Source organism: Corvus hawaiiensis, chromosome 3 (assembly GCF_020740725.1).
Source record: "Corvus hawaiiensis isolate bCorHaw1 chromosome 3, bCorHaw1.pri.cur, whole genome shotgun sequence".
In the NCBI taxonomy this organism is placed as follows: Eukaryota; Metazoa; Chordata; class Aves; order Passeriformes; family Corvidae; genus Corvus; species Corvus hawaiiensis.
In genome coordinates, this window is record NC_063215.1 from 112,232,007 (window position 1) to 112,251,193 (window position 19,187).

A 19,187-nucleotide genomic window follows, 5' to 3' on the forward strand; every position below is an offset into this window, starting at 1 on the left:
ATCTAAAGGGGTAATTATGGCTAAGTGGAAAATTTCATACTTTGTCAGGCTAATGGAAGAAGAAAACACAAAGTCATCCTCATTGCTCTAGGTGGCCTTTGTGCTGCTGTCTAACAAATGTTAACAGTGCAGCACAAGGCATTTTGCTAAGAGCTGCAATTCCAAGCTTTAAAACTCAGAAAACCTTGTGACATTTTAGGGATTTGGGCTTTGAAAACTGATTTTTGCATTTTATTTGCCTGGATGCAGGGTGATGAAAGATCTGGTAATGTCTCCATGACCTCAGTCTACCACATTTCACAGCAAAATCCATCAGCACTGTTACTGTTGGGCAGCCACGACACACACAGACAGTGCCTCTTTCAAGTGCCAAAAAGCCGTTTATTAAACAAAGCAGGCTCTTTTATACACCCTTTGTATATTATCATTCATGTTACATATTCATTGGCTGCTAAACTACTACAGTAGACTCATTGGCTATTATTAACTACAATATACTACCGTTGGCTACCTACAGCATAAACATTTAAGCATTCAGAAAAATAACAGGCGCAGATATGTTGCTGTTTTTCTCCTTCCATTGTTTAACTTTCTTGCTTCTGTTGATACTACATTCTCACGGGTAAAAACTAATTGTTTTTCTTCTCATGGACTTTTCTCACAGTCCTTTTCTAGCTGAAGTAACAGGCCTGAGCCATAATTTTACAAAGGCAACAAGGCCTTCATTTTATAAGGTTTTACTTAAGTGCCACACAGCACTGCATTTTCATGGCAGACAAAGAACCAAAAATTTTTACGGGCTTTATTACACCATGATAGAAATGTAGATTTGGGTATAGGATTTAAGATCTTATCTATCTTATAAACAAACAGATATTATTCTTTCATAAGACTAAAGTTTTTAGCCAATCCTCATATTCTTTTTAGACTTAGTTTCATCTCACAGCCCTTTTCATTCAGTCCCTTCTCAGATATGACTATAACTTTTGGAAATGATGGTAACCTGCACTAAATACAGCACAGTATGTGATCTTAATAAAAGAACTAAGAAATCCATCACCATCTCCTTAAGCTTTTATTCTGCATTCAGGCTCTTAATTCTGGCATTCCTGTGGTTTCTCTAAATGCTTCTCCAAAACATCGGAACATTTCCAAGAATAAGTCTCCATTCTTCCCCTACCCTGGCACACTACAGCAGCCCCATTCCTCTCTAGTGTATATAGGAAAATCTGGTAAATCAGTTTCTAAATCAATTATATCAGCCATAAAATACGCCAGTTTCTCAGCTACAAACTGGATGCAAATTGCTTTACTGATATGTGTTATATAGAAAAATATTTCAAATCAGATATCAAAGGCTCAGCTACTTGTCTTATGCAAAAAGTGTTGTCATTCCTATTTCTCAAAAGTAGTTCAATCCAAAAATAGTCTAGCAATCAATAATTCTTCCTGAATTACATTACAGAAGACCATTTTGATTCATGCATTATCATCATTAATTATGCTGAAGGAAATTAAAACATGGACAAGCAATTAGCACTGAGACAAACAACACTGAAGTGAGGGAAAGACCTAAGCTCTGTTTAGTCCATAGTCTAATCTTTGACTAATTGGTTGCACTCCTTCAGTTAAATCTTGTAGAAAAGCTTTAAACACTGAGGCAGACAATCCCATTTTAATAGGTAAAAAAAAAATCTTCTGAACATTGTAGTTCATTTATTGCCAGCTTACAAGATTTTTGGATTTGCATACATCCAAAATCTATGGTCACTTGTTTCTCCCGTAAACACACGGAAGTCAGAATTGTTTCTAACCTCATTCTCTACACTCTTTCCATAATAGAAAGTGAGAGCTTTCTGAAGAGATTTCGTTCCATCCTACAAAAAGTGTTGAAGGAGGAATGCACCTTCTGGGACTTCTTATTTTTTTCCATTAGCTGAGGAGTTAACAGGCACTTCCACAGAGCAGACTTGGATACAGTTTTAAAAGGCTCAAGTCCAGTAAAACAAGCCTGTGCAAATCTAGGAGAATGAGCCTACGTTCTCAAGAAACGGTCTCACTCACCAGGTTGAATATAAATCCTTCATGTAGTTCTACAAAGAAAAAGAAATCACGACATCAGATTCAAGGGTCATATTTCAAGGACAATGAGGAGTTTCTGGAAATGCTAGAGAAAGGAACACTTACTATGTGTGTGTGATTTAGTGACTTAAATTTGTTTCCACTTTGAAAAATGCCTCATCTATCTTCTTGCCTGTCATATTAAAAACCCCTTACTCCACAAACCTTGAAACAGGTAGGTTGCTCAGGCTTGCTCTTATCACTGTCTAGAGTAGCAAGGAGAAAAGATTATTTGATTCCATACTGATAAATGTAATGAAAGAAGAGATGACAGCAGAGAATGTCATTGTTGGCTTCCCAAATGGTTTGTGCTACTTTACAAAAAAACCAAGTCTTGTATGTGTGGTAAGGCCCTCTCACTACCACTGTGCAGAGTATCTGTGTTAAAATTTATATCTGATGGATGGGCAGTTTCATCGAATCACAGAATGGTTTGGGTTGGAATGGACCTTAAATCCCATCTTGATCCAACCCCCTCCCTACCATGGGCAGGAACACCTTCCACTATCCCAGGTTGCTCAGAGCCCCATCCAGCCTGGCCTTCAACACTTTCAGCAGTGGGGCATCCACAGCTTCTCTGGAAAAGCTGTGCCAGGGCCTTACCACACTTACAGGGAAGAATTTCTTCTGAATATCCAATCTAAATCTACTCTAAAAGTTTAGGTTACCTTCTGCAGGTTAGGGACTACAGAAATCTTGTAGCAGAGTTAAGTGTTCAGACTGAGTTTAAGAGTAACCAGAACTATCTATTATCCACCAAAAAATGACCTCCTAGAAATGATGTTGGTTCTGAACACTGAGTTGTAGGAGTTACAAAATCTGGTCTCCATCCTTGCAATGGCATAATAATGAATGTTTAGGAGTATGTTTTGTTTGCAGTCAGCCTAGAGACACGGAATGAACTGGTTTCTGGCCTATGCAAAGTAGCTTTCTACAGAATTTAAAGTAATCAGAAATATGAATCTCAGTATAAATAAATTTGTGCATATCTAGAGCTGTTCCTGCTATGTGACAAATACGCATCACCCACATTTACTTCAAGGAGTGAAAATATACCTTTCCATCGTAGTAAATTTTTTTTGTACTGCCCTAGAAGAAGTATGCATCTTTCACTAGCTATGGAAAAACAAAAAGAAAAAGAAATTACTCCATTAATAATTTATATTTATTAATTTCAAATATATACTCAAATGCAAGACCTATAATCTTACATACCTCAACAGAGAAAGAGGAGCTAAAAAGTTTCACCTTTTACACAGAAACTAATTTCTTTAGAGTGCAAAAATGCTCTGATAAAACAGAATATTTCTCACCAGATGGCTTCTTCTAAAATGAAGTATTTAAAAACCAGAAGTACCATATGAAAAAAAAAAAAAAAAAACCACATTAAAATAACCCATCCAGGAGTGACCTCAGTTTCAGCTCCATAATGAAGTACATATTCAATGTTGCTGCCCAAGATTAATGGATTTATTCTATTATGCATACAGTCTACAGAGAGAGAATTAGGCCGTCTTAACTATCATTTCTCCAGCTTTTAGACCCATGTGGTCCATGAAATCTTCTCTAAGTGAGTCAATTCAATTCCAATCACATAAAAATCTCAATTCTTATTTATCTATTTATAAATTTTTTTAAAAACTATTTTCTTTTGTTCCCAAAGGACTACCTCAGTGGTTACCCCCTGGTTTCTACAGTGGAGTTGTGTCTTTCCTAGCCCTTGTCATATACCTTCACCCTGTGTGCTCAGAGATACCTTTATGAGAGCATCATGAAGAGAGCAGCCCAGAACAAAACATTTCATATCCACAAGGTAGATGTAATCCATACCTAGCAACTTCCAACCTGCCTTTTCCTTTCTTCCACCTGCACAGGCTACTCTCACCTGTGAATTCTGACCCCACACACTGCTGACCTGCTCTGAGGCCATCCCTGCCTGCTCCACTGCCTTTTGCAGCAAATTCTAGGATTTAGCCCAAACATTGGCTAGACTGGGGCACAGGAGCGAAGACAAGCCCAATAATTGGGTTTTGTTCCTTAAATCCACATTCACTCCCATCCTCATCGCCTACCACAGAGGAGTAGCTACAGAATCCCAGGGTTATACAGTACAAGAAGACAGCATAGCCTGGACCCATTACTTCATGTATGCACACATGGAACACAAGAGCTCTGCAAAGCTTAAAGCATTTTGTAGAAACCACTAGAAAAGCTCTGCCCATCTCCCCATCTACCATCCTCTGCCCATTCCAGCCACAGGTTGCTGCTGGGTTTTTTTCAATGATTTAACTCCAAGCATTTAAAAGAAAGAACATTTCAATATGTTTTTCTGACAGATAAGAAATTACCTGGATATCAGGAGCTATTGAATTCAGCTTTAATAGTATCAATAAACATTTCTGATTAAATTATGAAATTGATTTTATAATTTTGACCATTATGTTTTTACATCAATATCATCATATGACAGCAAATGTAGTTACCGCTTCCTTATTGATCTTAGACATAGCACTCCAAAGTATTCATTTGACTATATTACAAAATCAAACTTGATTTCCTACAGTACTGTAGTAACTTTTGGTCATGTCTTGATATGAAGAACCAATAACGAATGGATTTTCAAGTTATTAAAAGATATGCTTTGTTCTCAGAAGCCAAGACACAGTTCTGCTGCCTGTGTTTAGCAGTTTCAAGGCAAATCCTAAGTTTCAGGACTTAGGGATGTTGTTCTTCTTTTATGTCAAATAATAATCCCTCCTGTTCCTCTCAATGAGCCATCTATCAGGTTTCTTGTGAGCAACCTAAACACTATTTATTAACGAGAAGGAACAAAGTGCTATTTATAATGCTCATTCAAGCAATCCAACAAAAACTCAGTTTCTGTAGCTTGGGAGCATTACTCTTGATCTCACCCTCCTCTCTGTCAGGATAATAGCTGTGTGTTGGGCCACTCCATCTCCCCATAAGGTTTAATGTTCTGTTAAGAGAATGCATAATTCAAAAGGACCACTGTTGCTCTGATACATGCATAATAGTAAATCAAAGATGTAATGTGCTGGATATTTATGTCTCAGGGTTAAGAACAAGTCTGATCAGATTAAAGAAATTTCAGTACTGGGCTTTTTGGCTGCTGTAAATTTCCACAGGCCCTCCCATGTCTGAACCTTTCTAGGCTGAAGAACTATGAAGCATCTTCATTGATATAAACTGCCTTCGTGGAAGAGGATCAGTGAGTTGAGACCTTAAGCTATTTTTTCAGATTACACTTTTGTGATGAATCTGTGGGTCTGCTGATACGTTACCCAAAGGTGTCTTTTCCAAACAGTCAGTCATGCTTCTTCCTCCCTAATCGTAGGGGCATTTGTTTCCAAATGTAACTAGTCCCTCCAGATTTTGTGGGCTGAGGGAAAGGGGTGGGAGGGGTCAGCTGGAACTTATGCTCTTATCCCTCTTTCAAGATTATTCCTAATATTCATGATTCCCTAATACTCATGAAAATATTTAAGCCACTGACAAGTATTTGCCTTGACAAGCCTATGGAGAACTCAATACACTCTTGTTTGTCTCAAGATAAACTATTCCCTGAAACAAGACATCAGCAGAGCACAGGATCTTGTTTCACCTTCCTCTGATTTAAAAAAAGAAAATAAAAATAAATAAAATTGGTAAGCTGCTCAAAACATATTCGCAATTTAATGCCGATGGGAATGAGTGATTTATATAAATGCTGGTTAAATCAGTCACAGCACAGACAGGCAATGCACTGATTCCATGCAGTGACTCTGGGTTCTGTAAGTGCTGCTGTACCAAAGCCAGAACACACCATACACCACACCTTACAGTATGGTCTGCTGGTGGCATGGGGGTATCGCTATTTTGGTCATTTGGCTTATGCCAATGTTCCTTTTATTTTCTATCTAACCCTGTACAAAATTTCATTATATATTTCAGCAGAAAATGCCTCACTAGGTCATCCATCAGAATTGGAGTATGACAAACCAGGGATTTGGGCACACTGGAGTTTGCTGCCCCTCATGACAGATTTGTATCCGGCCTTTCAGCTCTGAGCCCTTTTGCCAGAACAGCTTCTCCAAATCTTTGAAACACAAAGTCTCTCATTTGTCTGACATTGTCTCAGAAATCCCTTTTTTGCTTTCCATCACTGATTACCCCTCCAAAACTACACTTCTACCTTTCAACTGCTCTGACTTCACTCAGGATTCTGTTTGGAAGTGTAAAAGTATCATATATGTACTAGACACTGTGGACTGCAAACAAGGCAATATCTCTGCTGGAGTCAATAAAACTTTTTGATTTATCACCTGTTCAGGATGTAGCCTCAGCTGCAGGCCCATGTGTCTTCACTGAGCCACCTGCATCCTGCACTGGAGCTCTTAGGTCAACACCCTAACACCTGAAATCTCCTTGAGGACTCCTGATCTTATACAAGGCAGTGAGAAGTTTAAATTTCCCAGCACAGCACAACAAAAGGGGATTAGGTTGCTCAAGGAACAAACAGCAATTCAACACCAGTATCACAGCAAGTGAAGGAAAGCATGGACTATACAGAAATGAAAAAAAAGCCATGCTGAAGCATCTATGGTGGCTTTTCAGCCTTCTTTCGGAATTATAAAAAAACAAGTGAGTGCTTCCCACTAACTTCTGAAACACTTTGTCTTATGTAGGCTCTTTGAAAGGTGCTCCTTTTAAAATTTAACATATTTATTCTTACAAGTAGTTACACTGATGAAACATGGAAGTGTGGGTATCCTTGCTCTACAGAAGCAATCAGCTGGGGTGCCATGAGTCATCTCACCTCATCTTAGCTAACTAAAAACTCACAGCATCTCATCTCATCTCATCTCATCTCAGGTAGTTATATGCGCTCCAACTGTTAGAGAAATTTCTTCAGAACATAAATGATCCTATACTCAAGGGACTGCATTAGCAGGATGAATCACTGAAGAAAGAAGGAATTTCAGTGACTGACTTAAACTAAAAACTATCCTCTAGAGAGGTAAAATCAAGAGAAATAATAATTTTCCTAACCTCACAAAAAAACCCACAATATATTGCAGCAGAATAGAAGGCAAGAATTTTTCTCTTCAGTCTCACATTGATACCAGAACCATCATGACATTTATTCCTTGCTGTACTGCCACCCTGCTTTGGCAGCTACTCAGCATTTATCACCAAGGGAATGATTCCATGGGCTCTCTGGGCAAAGTGATAAAACTGGCAATTCCAACTCAGATCTGGGTTCTGAGCTCTGATCATAATTCACCACCCCATTTTCAAACCAGTTTTTCCTCAAAAAGTGCCAAAAGACCTCGCTGCTTCCTTGGTACTTTACAGACCTCTGTTCTTGGGCCAGAAGCAGCTCATATTGCCACTAGCCACAGTTTATCAAATCACAGATTAAATATTTCCATCCTCAAACTCCATTTCCTTCACTTCGGCAGTCTTCCCAAGCACATAACTAAGTAATCACATAACTAAGGAACATAAAATATATTTTGGGATAGACTGGGCACAAGCTCTAAATACTTCCATTTCCAGGACCGACTAACAGAAGCTTCATTATTGTGCTTTCACCACTATACCTCTGATGCTCAAATAAGGAAATAAAAAATCTGACGTTCTCTTCCCAGGTTAGCTGAGGTTAAACAGGTGTTTTTGGTAAGGATTGCAGTTACATTTTGATTACACTAGCCCACATTCTTACATCACATAATGTAATATGATATACCCAAATGGATCCTTCAGTGCCAAACTGGGGCCCTCAGCTTGATGTTGCTCTAATCATGTTTTTCATTAATCCCTGTGACCTCTGCAAACATCACCAACCAAATACGGACTCTCACAGCTAAGTGTTGGATTTTCTTTTGGGGGTATTTTTTCTATCTCCTTCTTACTCCTCATCAATGCAAAGTAAAAGAGAAAAAGGAGTTTTCAAATTCAACTGTGATTATTAAGTCTGAGATTTGTCTGAACAAAAACACATCTAAGGAACAAGTTTATTGCATTTGGATGGTGTGTCTTGTCTGGTAACTTGATCTAGTCTCCAAAAGGAAAACTCTAAACATCTTCAGAGGGCTTTGGACCCAGCCTCTGCTACAGGAATGCAAGTGTGAGGCAATGTATGCTGCTTTATAAAGAACTAATATTGAAGGGGAGGCTGAAGGGAGAGGCCAATTATTGATCTCATCCTGGAGTCACTCCACAGACTTCAAATACGGCCAAATTCTCTCTCCAACCACACCCTGGCAACCTCATTTCCTTTATTAGGGTTGCAATGCCTCTATCTGGGGGGAGAATTTGACCTAGGGGACCTCATTCTTTCCTGGCTGGAGGCCATCACCTCAGGAACTGGGGCTCTCTAGGGCTCTGGACTCAAGACGAGTCAGAGATTTCTATGAAATTACATTAGGGACGCTGGTGGTCACTGGAGTCTCCTTATGTTTTGTGCAGAGAAATAACATATTTGACTAGAAAATAGAAGTCTGAAGTAGAGTGTGAACTGGAGAGATTTCAACTTGGAGAAGCTTCACTGGCAATATGGGGAACAGCACAGCTACTACGCGGCTTGCCTGCTTTTTAGCTCTGTAGGTGGATTTTCACACACTCTGGAAAGCATTTGACAGATGTTCATTATTATGCACAGCAATAACTGGTGTATATCAAAATGAGCTGCTCAAGAGGGGAGGAGAGAAACCATGCACCTGTTTATGCACCTTCCCATCTACTGTTGTTTCTTTGCTGAAAAATAACCATTAATTTATGCTTATCTGCATAAAAGGAAAAGACTTTGAAGAAGATTTTTCTCTGGCAGCAAGGGCAGCTGAAGTCCATTTCAGGCACTCAGTCTATCTTCCAGGTAGCCATTTTCAAATTCACTCTGAATTACACTGCGACCACTTGGAGGTACTACACCAGCGGCCAAGGTACATCAGATGCATTTTCTGCAGCCTGCCCATTCCTGTCCTATCACTTGCTAAGTCCCAGCAGACCTCTTCTAATATCTCCTTCATAATGCCCTATTATGGCCCTGACAAAGAGCTTTTCCTTTCTCAGTCTTTTTCAGATTCCCAACTCATTTTAGTCTGCTTCAGAGTCACCCTTTACATCACTCTTTCTCATTTCAGCATGCAATGTCTGAAGCAAAGCCCAAGCCACTGAGAAACCAGCAGAAATTTACCATTAATTTCCATGCTCTCTAGATTTCTCCTTTGCCATCTGTATTTTGAGGAGGTAGCAAAAGGAAGTTCTGTCCCACCTCTGACATCAATGATAGAAGATAATGAGTTACCTCTGAGAACTCCAGGCTTCTGTGCAGGCCTGCTTGTGCAGTACAGAGGCACAGCAGGGGTACACACAGACCCCTTCAGAATGACCAGGGAAAGGAGGAGTGGCTGCATTCCTGTCTCTTGAACCCTGAAAGCTGCTCTAATCAGGGCCATAGCAGAAACCCATGCTGGTGCTGGATGATGGTTTGCAACTTCCCTGCCTTCCAGCCTTTTCCAGAAGATTCCCCAGGGCTCAGAAAGGTGCCTAGACTCATGGAAAAATGATCAACAGACAAACCAGGTGAAGCAGGATGGAAAACCAGTCAGCAGCCTCAGACTAACTATTTTAGGACTATTTAAGAGCTAAGGGCAGCTTCAGGAAACAGACCTGCTGTAGTAAAGGCAAAGCAAAAAACAGGCAGCCCTTCCTACCTCTACAGCAACAAGAGACTGTGGATCCCTCAGCCATCCTGTGCACTGTCCTGTGCCCTGCTGTCCAAACAACACTCTGTCCAGCAGACTGGCACAGATGCTGGTGATGTAGATGGGCAGACAGAATTCAAAACCTGGCCCATCAGTAAGCTACACAACCCAGAAACACAGTGGAAAAATGGTTTGTATGTAGGCTTTTCACATTTCCTTAACCTTCTTTTTCTCTGCCCTATGAACCAGAGATGGGCAAAGAAGGAAATCCCACATCAGCAGCTTGAACACAAGCCTCTAATATCAGTAAGACTATTTAAGAAGTAAGGCTTAGGAAGGGTATCAGAATAAGACTCCATCTGGATTTATTACTTCATACTGTTTCCAGATACTTTTCTATTTCATCCACAACAGATTATTCCTGACACTTTTAGAGGGCCCCTGGCCCATTTGCTTATTGATCTGATCTTTACTAGCAATGAAACAAGAAGTCTTTGCTTACTCAACTTCTGGAGAGTTAAGAGGATACCCTTTTATAATATTCACTGAAATTGTTTCTTGGCTAAAATATTCTCTCATCAGTGTTTTTCATGTGTTCAGCAACATCTGCAGGATGTGGAAAGAACAGAAACAAACCAGATGTTGCAAAAGGTAGTGACACTGAGAAACATAATTATTACAATATCTCGTTCAATTTTTTTGGTCCATGCCTTCATACATCAATAACTTTTACTGCTGAAACAGTGACTGACTCATCTAAGTTCTCTCCAAACAGATTTACAATCATTTGTAAAAATTGACATATACCTCCCATTAAAGCCAAATTTCCTTTAGCAATTTCAGAGGAAAATAGATTAAGGGAATGTGGATATTTATCTCAGCCATCAACATTTATTCATTTAGGTAATTATCACTTCATTATGCTGTCAAAGAGAGCATGCAGAGAAATTCACCACTGATGAACCAACCGCCATGGAAGTCCTCCACCTCTCATGTGAGTTTGGGATGCCAGCTCATGCCCTCGCCAAGCATTTGTCACAGTGATATGACAAGGGCCAGGAATCCAAAAAGGGTACGAAGGGAATCTCCTATGCCCTGCAACTGAAAAAGTGCAGCCTGATCCAACAGCGCCCCCAAAAGCAAACCCAGAGACCTGGACACACCAACACCCTTGCAGCCTACAGACTGCTCTGCTCCACAAACTTGCTCTTTTACTTTAACAGCTGTTTACCTGTTTAGAAAAAGAGAAAAATAAAAATAATAAAATAAAAAAGTATTTTAAAAAAAAATCAGTTCAGTCTCCCAAATGCCTGCTACAGTGCAAAAATCAGGAGGGTCTGTTAGACTGGGAAAATTTTCCAGTTATTTTAACTCAGACTTCAGGAATTTCGTAGGGGGATCAGAAGACCTGCAAGCCCTGCCAGATTCTGAGGGAACAAAGTATAACTGGATTAATATATATAAATCTTATTAACTAAAATGTAGCTGAATACAGTCATTTGTTATCAAAGTCTTTCAATTGTTTAACAAATTGCAACATTTTGGTCTCATGGGCTCCCTGCCAAGTTGAGGCCTAATTAAGGTGGTTGGAAATGAATAGTGTTCTAATTAGTTTAATTACAATATGATGAATTATCAAACTAATTTTTAAAAACAATGTGCAATTAGCCTCTTAGCATTCAACCCACATTTTCCAAAACAGGAAATGAAGCGGAACATGCTTGTTTTTATCAGGAGACTGGAGGCTGAACCACCCCAACAGGGGAGATGCTGAGGATGCAGTCGGACATGCTATTCCCCTCCTCCTTTCACCCCACTTCATGCTTTGGACATTGATTCCAACACCTTTGGCCATATCTGTGGGAAAGCAGGTCACTCAATCCAAGGAGGGACCAATTCTACTTTTCAGGTTCTTGACCCAGAATTTCCCCTGTTCCTCCCCTTAATCTTTCCCTTCACTGGGGTTGTATAGAAAATTCCAGGCTATTACATGCATGGCCATACTGACTTGCTGAGTTTTTTTGATTCTTACATTTCTAAGCAATGAACAATCAAACTCCTTTGCCCACAAACCATAAACATGTACAAGCTCCTACCTACAGCACATAGGGGAGCATTACAGCTGTAACCACTTAGTCTGTGCCACATACTACCAACTGCACAAAAAACATTTTCCATTTTCTGAGTATGTTTCTTTTATATTTATCTCCCTTAGGCTATTTTCTGCCTCTGGCTACCAATCCCACTTGCCACTCCCTGACGCAGGATACCTTTCCACAAATACACTTGTACCTGCATAACCTCAGTAATGTTGCACCCTTGGAAGTGAAAGCACCATCTGGTCCTACTGTAGAGAGGTTCATTACTGAAGAAGTGGCCAAAGGTCATCACCTTTCAGTAGCACTGCCAGGTATATAAGCAGAGTTTGGCTCAATTACAGCACACCTCACTGCTAAGCAATAGAAGAGGAGGTATTAAAAATATAGGCACCACTGAATGGAAGGAAGGAGCAAAGAAGTTCTCTTTAATGACATGAATCCTTTAACAAATAATCAGGTTAAAAATGATCCACTTGGTATTTTGATGAAAATGGATTTTCTCATCCTGTGAACCAGAAAGAAAATGTGGCAGTAAAATAGCTTTTGGCATGACTTAATTATCCCCAGAAAGACTCAGGAGCTTGCTCCAGTAAAGCACTTAAATGCATGCCGAACTTTAAGCACATGGGCATTCTCAAGGGACTATTCATATATCTAGAGATAAGCATGTGCTTAAGTGCTTTGGCAAGACACAGATCAAACTGAAGTCTCTCATCAGGGCCTGGAGTCACAGCTAACACATCTGGCAAGCGTGACAAGCGCTCGAGATGGCCTGTCCACCTGGGCGCTTATAAAGTCCCCATTGTCCAGACTATCTAAGTGTTTCCCAATAAATGAAAATAATCAATCACCATTTCCTTGCTTCCTGGCTGGCATGTAGGAAGAGAATTTAAATAGGTATGTCTATCTGTAGATTAAATCAGATTACTAGAGGGAACCAAAACAAGGAGATGAAGTTGCCATATGTTTCTGCTTGTGCTGAAGCTAGTGGTCATGCTTGTTTTTCCTGGAAATTTGTTCCACGACCTTAGTCTGGATATTTCCAGAGCCTTCATTTATTTGTCAGCAGTGTCAAGGATCCAGTAGATGAGGCTCTTGCAAGAAAAAAGGACTGCAGGGAGCACTGGTCTCTCAAGTAACTATGTTCAAACGTACCAAAGGGTTGAACTCTCAAAGAAAGCATCCGTCCAAAAGCCACACACCAAGGAGCCACCCCAGACTGTACAAGGGCATATTGCCTTAAGGACTTGGTGACTTTTTTGGCAGAACACATGGCTAAGGTCCTAGACCCAAAGTCTAGGCATGGTTGCTCAAACAGGCTGCTGGGGTCTTGCTGCTGTCCTCCCTCTTAGTCAGTCACAGCTACAGGCATCCAGCACCATGGAGGTGCCCAGGTTAGAGACTGCTGCTCAGTCCAAAGGACAGTGCTTTCAATACAGAGGCTACAGAATAAACAGTTTTCTGAAGAATCCCTCTCATCTTTTATCTAATTCTTAAGAGAAATAGACAGCTGGCTGTGTACCTTCCTACCAGCTTCCCCAGACAATTTTTGCAAGACTGCATCTGTAGGGAGAACTGCTTCTTATAAAGCAGTTAAAAGCAGCCTTCTGGCTTGAGGAGGATGGGGAGGCTACAGCCAGGCTGGGTCTGTCTGTTCAGTATCAAGGATGCATTTGGTGAGATGAATGCTTGAAACAGGTGCATTGCAAGCCGTGCAAGCTTATAAAAACTAAAAAAAACCCCAATAATAACAACAACAACAACAAAAAAACCCCTCACTTCTGGCATGAAAAAGGTTAATAGAAACAGTAGGTAAAAAGATAACTTGAACCCATCATTAAAGAAATTCAGTTATTTAGTCAATTTTACTTATTTACAGGCTAGAAGATTAATGAGCTCAAATACAAACTGAGACAGTAATTAGGTTTCAAAAACATACTATAACACAATCAATCATTGCTTGGGAATATAATGACATTAGGGTAGAGCCCTTTTTCAGCTGAAGTTATTAGCATGTGATTGGTGAAGACTGGACTTGAAGAGAGAGTCTACCCCAGGGTCCTGTAATAAAATGAAAGAGGAATCTTAAATAAGGAGAAACTATGTCTTTGACCCTTTGTCCTTTGCCTGTAGATGTAGAGATACTGTATTTGGGATTTAGGGCTCTGTAACAGGACTTTAGGGAATGATGGCATTTCAAAAGACAGTTGGTATTTTACTTTAAACAAGACTTTACTTGAGACCTAATACGACACAGACGGTACGTATATGTCCTCTAATCCGGTCTTTGAGGCTATTAGCAGCTCCTTCTGAGGCATTTCACATCTCTTCTCAAAGTCTTTGCAAACACATCAACTTAGAGAAGGAATTCCAAATGTCACAAAATACAAAGTGGGAGAAAGGGTGAAAAACAATATAAGGAAAGAAAAGCAGAAACTGTACAAAAGCAAATTTCTCAATTATTGTTGCTAAAGCATTTTACTTTTGCTGAGGAACCACATAAATGGCTTTTATATATTCTCTTTGTGAGGAATCTGGGTAAATGTTCCTGAAATCCAGCCTCAGTTGAGTTCACAAGATTGTGTTCACAAAGAAAGAGACATTGTGACTTTTAAGTCCAATTTCAAAGTCAGGTTTTTATGCATTCATCAGCTGAATCCAGCTGCCACAGAAATCAGTGCTAATTCTCCCACTATATGAATAAGAGAAAAGTTACAACAGTGTGTATAATTTTTCCAATTCCAGCTACGTAGCTAAAAGAAGACACTTCAAGAAAAGGTTTTTAAGAGGCCATGGCATTTACTCACATTCTCTAAAATGTCTTTGAAAATCATATTCCAAAACAATGTTTGAGCAGCTAAACAGAAGTAGCCTAATTTCCAGAGATACCAAGTACTCCCAAGACTTCAATAATTTCAGAATTCATCAGGTGTTAAAATCGTACTACATCCTTTCACATACCTATATACAGGGTTAAGTACTTCAGTGGCAAAGTCTGAAAAATGTCAGCCTTTACCCCCACACTTCTCATGGTATCCAAGTAAATACACACTTCCACAAATAACTTATGCATCACCACCACATCTGAAATGAAATCTTCATAATTTCCTTCACCTCAAGGGCTCAGTGGCACATCCCCTGCATTTTGCTACCAGCATCATTCTCTACAGACATCTAGTTGCTATTATTTATTCACTGTGGTATTCTCGGCTATCCCAATTCCCTAATGAACAATTGAAATGGATTGCAATAAGGACGTGACACACAGGAATAAGAAGCTGAAATGTATTTCCCAGCTTCAACCTTCTAACCTGAGGGAAGGTTATGATAGTTGACACGACTGAGGTCAACAGCAATCGGTTCTAGTGGTTACTGTCACGTACTCAGAATACTTTTGACAGCATTTCAGAGCAATTCTAGTGGCTGATAAATCAAATGCAGAAGAACCTTAACTCAAAATGTACTGTAAATAATCTCAAAATGCAGGGGGAAAAAATACAAAAGCAAAACTGTATTTCAAATCAAGAGTGTGAAAACATAACAACATGCAACTCAAGTCAATACAATCAATCCTGGTAACAAGAGCAGTCAATGCAATTACATTATATAAAATCAAGTATCCTTCTACTATGAAAACCAAGAAAGGAAGGAAATCCATGAACATCTCCCCCTCTCTAGCAGCATATGACAATTACAGTTTCACCAAACACAGCTAAACAAGGAGCAGAATAAATATAAGATCTGGAAACTTGGCAAAGGAGCCAGTACCACGTAAAAATCTTTGGTTCGATGGACAAGATTTTACCTGGCTGTCCTTCTGACCCTGTACAAGTAAACTAGTTTTCACCCACTGATAGAAAAATATAATCTTTCCAGTAACATTTTTTCTAAATTTAAGCTGCTCAACCTTCTTTTTTTCTTCCCCCATGATAGAAACACAAATTTGATGTATGACATTAAATCAAACTGCATGATTACAACTGCCCAGGTGAGAGAACTTGTAGCTATCTTTTACCTTTCCATCTGAATTTAGGGCACAAAAAAGCCTGACTGGAAAAACTGGCTGTGTTATTTACCCATCTGAAAATTCTTTCCTGTTGAACAAAAGTGAATTTAAGGCATTTTCAAAAATCAAACAACGCCTCCAGTTATTTGTTATAAGAATTGATAACATGTTCATCCTCCCATCTTTTCCCCTTCCCACAGAAGTCAGCACATGTCCCACCCATGGAAAGCCTGAAGCATAAGGATCTCAAAACAGTAAGTTCCCAGGCAGGAATTTTAGATTTCCCATTAATTAGGCTCCATGCCCAGAATGAAATGATGCCTTTCTTATAAAAACATTACTGCTGACCTGAGCCCTGAGAAAGAGACTGAATGAAGAGAGACAAGGTAAGAGTAGGCAAAAGGAGTCTTTCTGATGACCCTCCTTAATCAAGATGATCATTTTAGGATGGAGGATATTTAATGATCTTGTGATAAGATGTTTGAAGCTGCACTACCAAAAGGAAGGTATAGTGGTCACAAAGCATGATGTTAGAGATCTGCACCACCTAACTGTGGGTATCTAACTGTGGGTGTTAAGCCCTTTACCTATCTCCAGGGAAGCCTTTTCTGTCCAGAAAGAATACAAGAACTTTGGCTGCCAGACAGGGTACCTGAGGAAGGTGCCCACCAGCAGCACACACAGCTCACCCTCCAAGAATACATTGCAATGTGTGTGCATGTCCAATTGAAGGAGTAAATGTGTTTTAGCAGGTCATGGGTACTATTTCCTGCCATCAGGCTTTGCACACACTTATCCCTATCACCTTCTCCCCAGCATCTGTTTGGACATCTGTCCAGAATGGAAATGTCATTAATTTCATTCAGGGCTGCAAATTGGTTTTAGCCGTAGCATCCCTATTCAACAGGCAGTTGATCATCATTGCCTGTAAACGATGAAGGAGAATGACAGTCTTATGAAACTGAACCATGAATGACTACTTTGGTTTCTAGTGTCCTAAGCAAAAATACTGCAAACCTACTTCCAGCAAATCATCTATTTCCCATTTAACTAGTACAAGTGAACTGCAGATACAAGCAATTATTGATATTACGTTATGCACTTGCATATGGTAGAGAGAAAGTACAGTTTAGCTGCATTTTTCTTTTTCCTCTTATGGAAACCATTTAGCTTTAACACCCCTGTCTCCTGGCAGAGAAAACTGAAGTTAGTATTTCCTGATATTTCCATCTTAGCAACTACTCATCTGTCATTTTTTCATCACCAGTGTTTTACACATGTATGTCCAGCCTCAAGCAGTCTCATGATGACAAAAGTATTTGAGAATCCCTGATTTGTTACCTGCATACTTTCCTTGTAGTATTTCCTCACCAGTTTTAAAGTGTCTCAGGAAATCTCTACAGGATTCCATGGATCAGATAACATGAAAGGGTCTGTAAACCTGACATATGTTGAATTGTGGGCTACTATGACCAAAACAGTAATCCCTAGACATCTTTTGGATCATTCATAAAGCTGCATATTCAGCCTTGAAGACAGTTATGGCACGATCAAACTAAAATTATTGAGAAAGAAATTAAAGAAAGCAATTCTAAAGGTGAGAGAAGGAAACACAGAGTATGCCTTGCCATCCCGCTTTTTAATATTTTTCAAGACAATAATAAGGATTTAGTAAAGCAAGTAGTTCTTAGAAACACTATCTTCAATTTCAACATAGTTTAATGGCTCTCAAAATTAAGAATACTGCTCACCAGTTAGGAACAAAAGAGAGTCACTAAGTAAGAACTTGTAAGTTCTTCATCTTGGCAAGTGATGCTCAGGTAGACTTCCAGGAAAGCTGATGAGAAAGCCAGGCAGCACTGCATGATCAATTCAGCCCACATCGCATGACAGGAATCCAGCTAACACTGAACAGCTCTAACACACCACTGCTGCTGCTGTGGGGTGATGCTGTGAGTCCTGTCACTGCTGCACAGGACTCTGACCCTGAAGAGAACTGGAACGAATGTGGATCTTCCCATCTTAACTCAGAGGTCCTGGAAAAACACTAATATATGCATTCAATTAGAAAGAGAATTCCTCTTGGTCATCACTGATGTTTACTTCAGATCAAATGAACTATTTCTTACCACACAACCCAGCTGACTAGACCACAAATTAATCCAGCTACACCAAAAGAGCTGAATGTACTCATCTTCAAGCAGGAATAGTCACACTGATGTAAGATGGTCTATATCACAGCCATTGCCAGATTCCTTGGCTTTACAAAAACAGGTGCTAAACCAAACAGTCACAGGGACACAACTAACGGACAGGTCTTACAAGACCAACTTGTAGGAGTGGAAGTTTCAGCAACTTTTGGCAATTCAAATCTATTGCGGTTGCCACAGCTGGGTTCAGCTTCATGGTCTCAGCAAGACCTTCAAAAATTATGAGGGTTTGAGACAGAGCCAAGCTTCTTGTCAGCGCTTCATACTTCAAGGCATTTGTATTTGTAATTCCTGCTACTTAACACAACAGATTCTAGCATGACAACTCCTAGAAAACTTATGCTGGGGTCTTCATTTCCAGGATTTGCACCACAGCTTAACTAAATTTGAAAGCATTTGTATGGCATCTCTGTTTAAACTGTTGGTTGATGTTTTATGTTTTAATGTTTTAAGAAAAGTTTATTATGACATGTTAGTGAAAGTGCTGTTAGTAGGTCAATAAATCATGGACCTATCATATCACTGGGTGACAGCTATGCAAAGCATAGAAGGAAATTTGATATTATTCCAACAAAATAGCTACAGCTACTTCCAGCTTAGCTGCATAGTCACACCAGCAAGTTGATTGTGAATTGAAGAGGTAAATAATTATATTTTGTGGAAGGAAAACAAGCTCCTTGTAGGTTTTTATTTGTCTAATATTTTTTAAATACTCTTGGGTGTGGGAATTATTATATATTAAATCTAAAATGGTCCTCTGAATGCCCACCATGAAGTTTGTTCTGTAATTACCTGGTGCCTAATGTGGAGAAGTGGGGAATGGGCTGGGGAAAAATACAAAGCAGCTGAAAAAAAGAGGATAAAAAAGATTTCTGAGAGATTGAATTCAGTTTTGGCATCTCTTCAACCATATGGAAATTGAAGGGATGTTAAAAAAGTTCTAGGACAGGATGCACAGGACAAGGGTGGGAAGTTTCCCTTATTACCATCAGGAGACTAAAATAAAAAAAAAAAAAAAACCAAAACCCCAAACAACCAACCT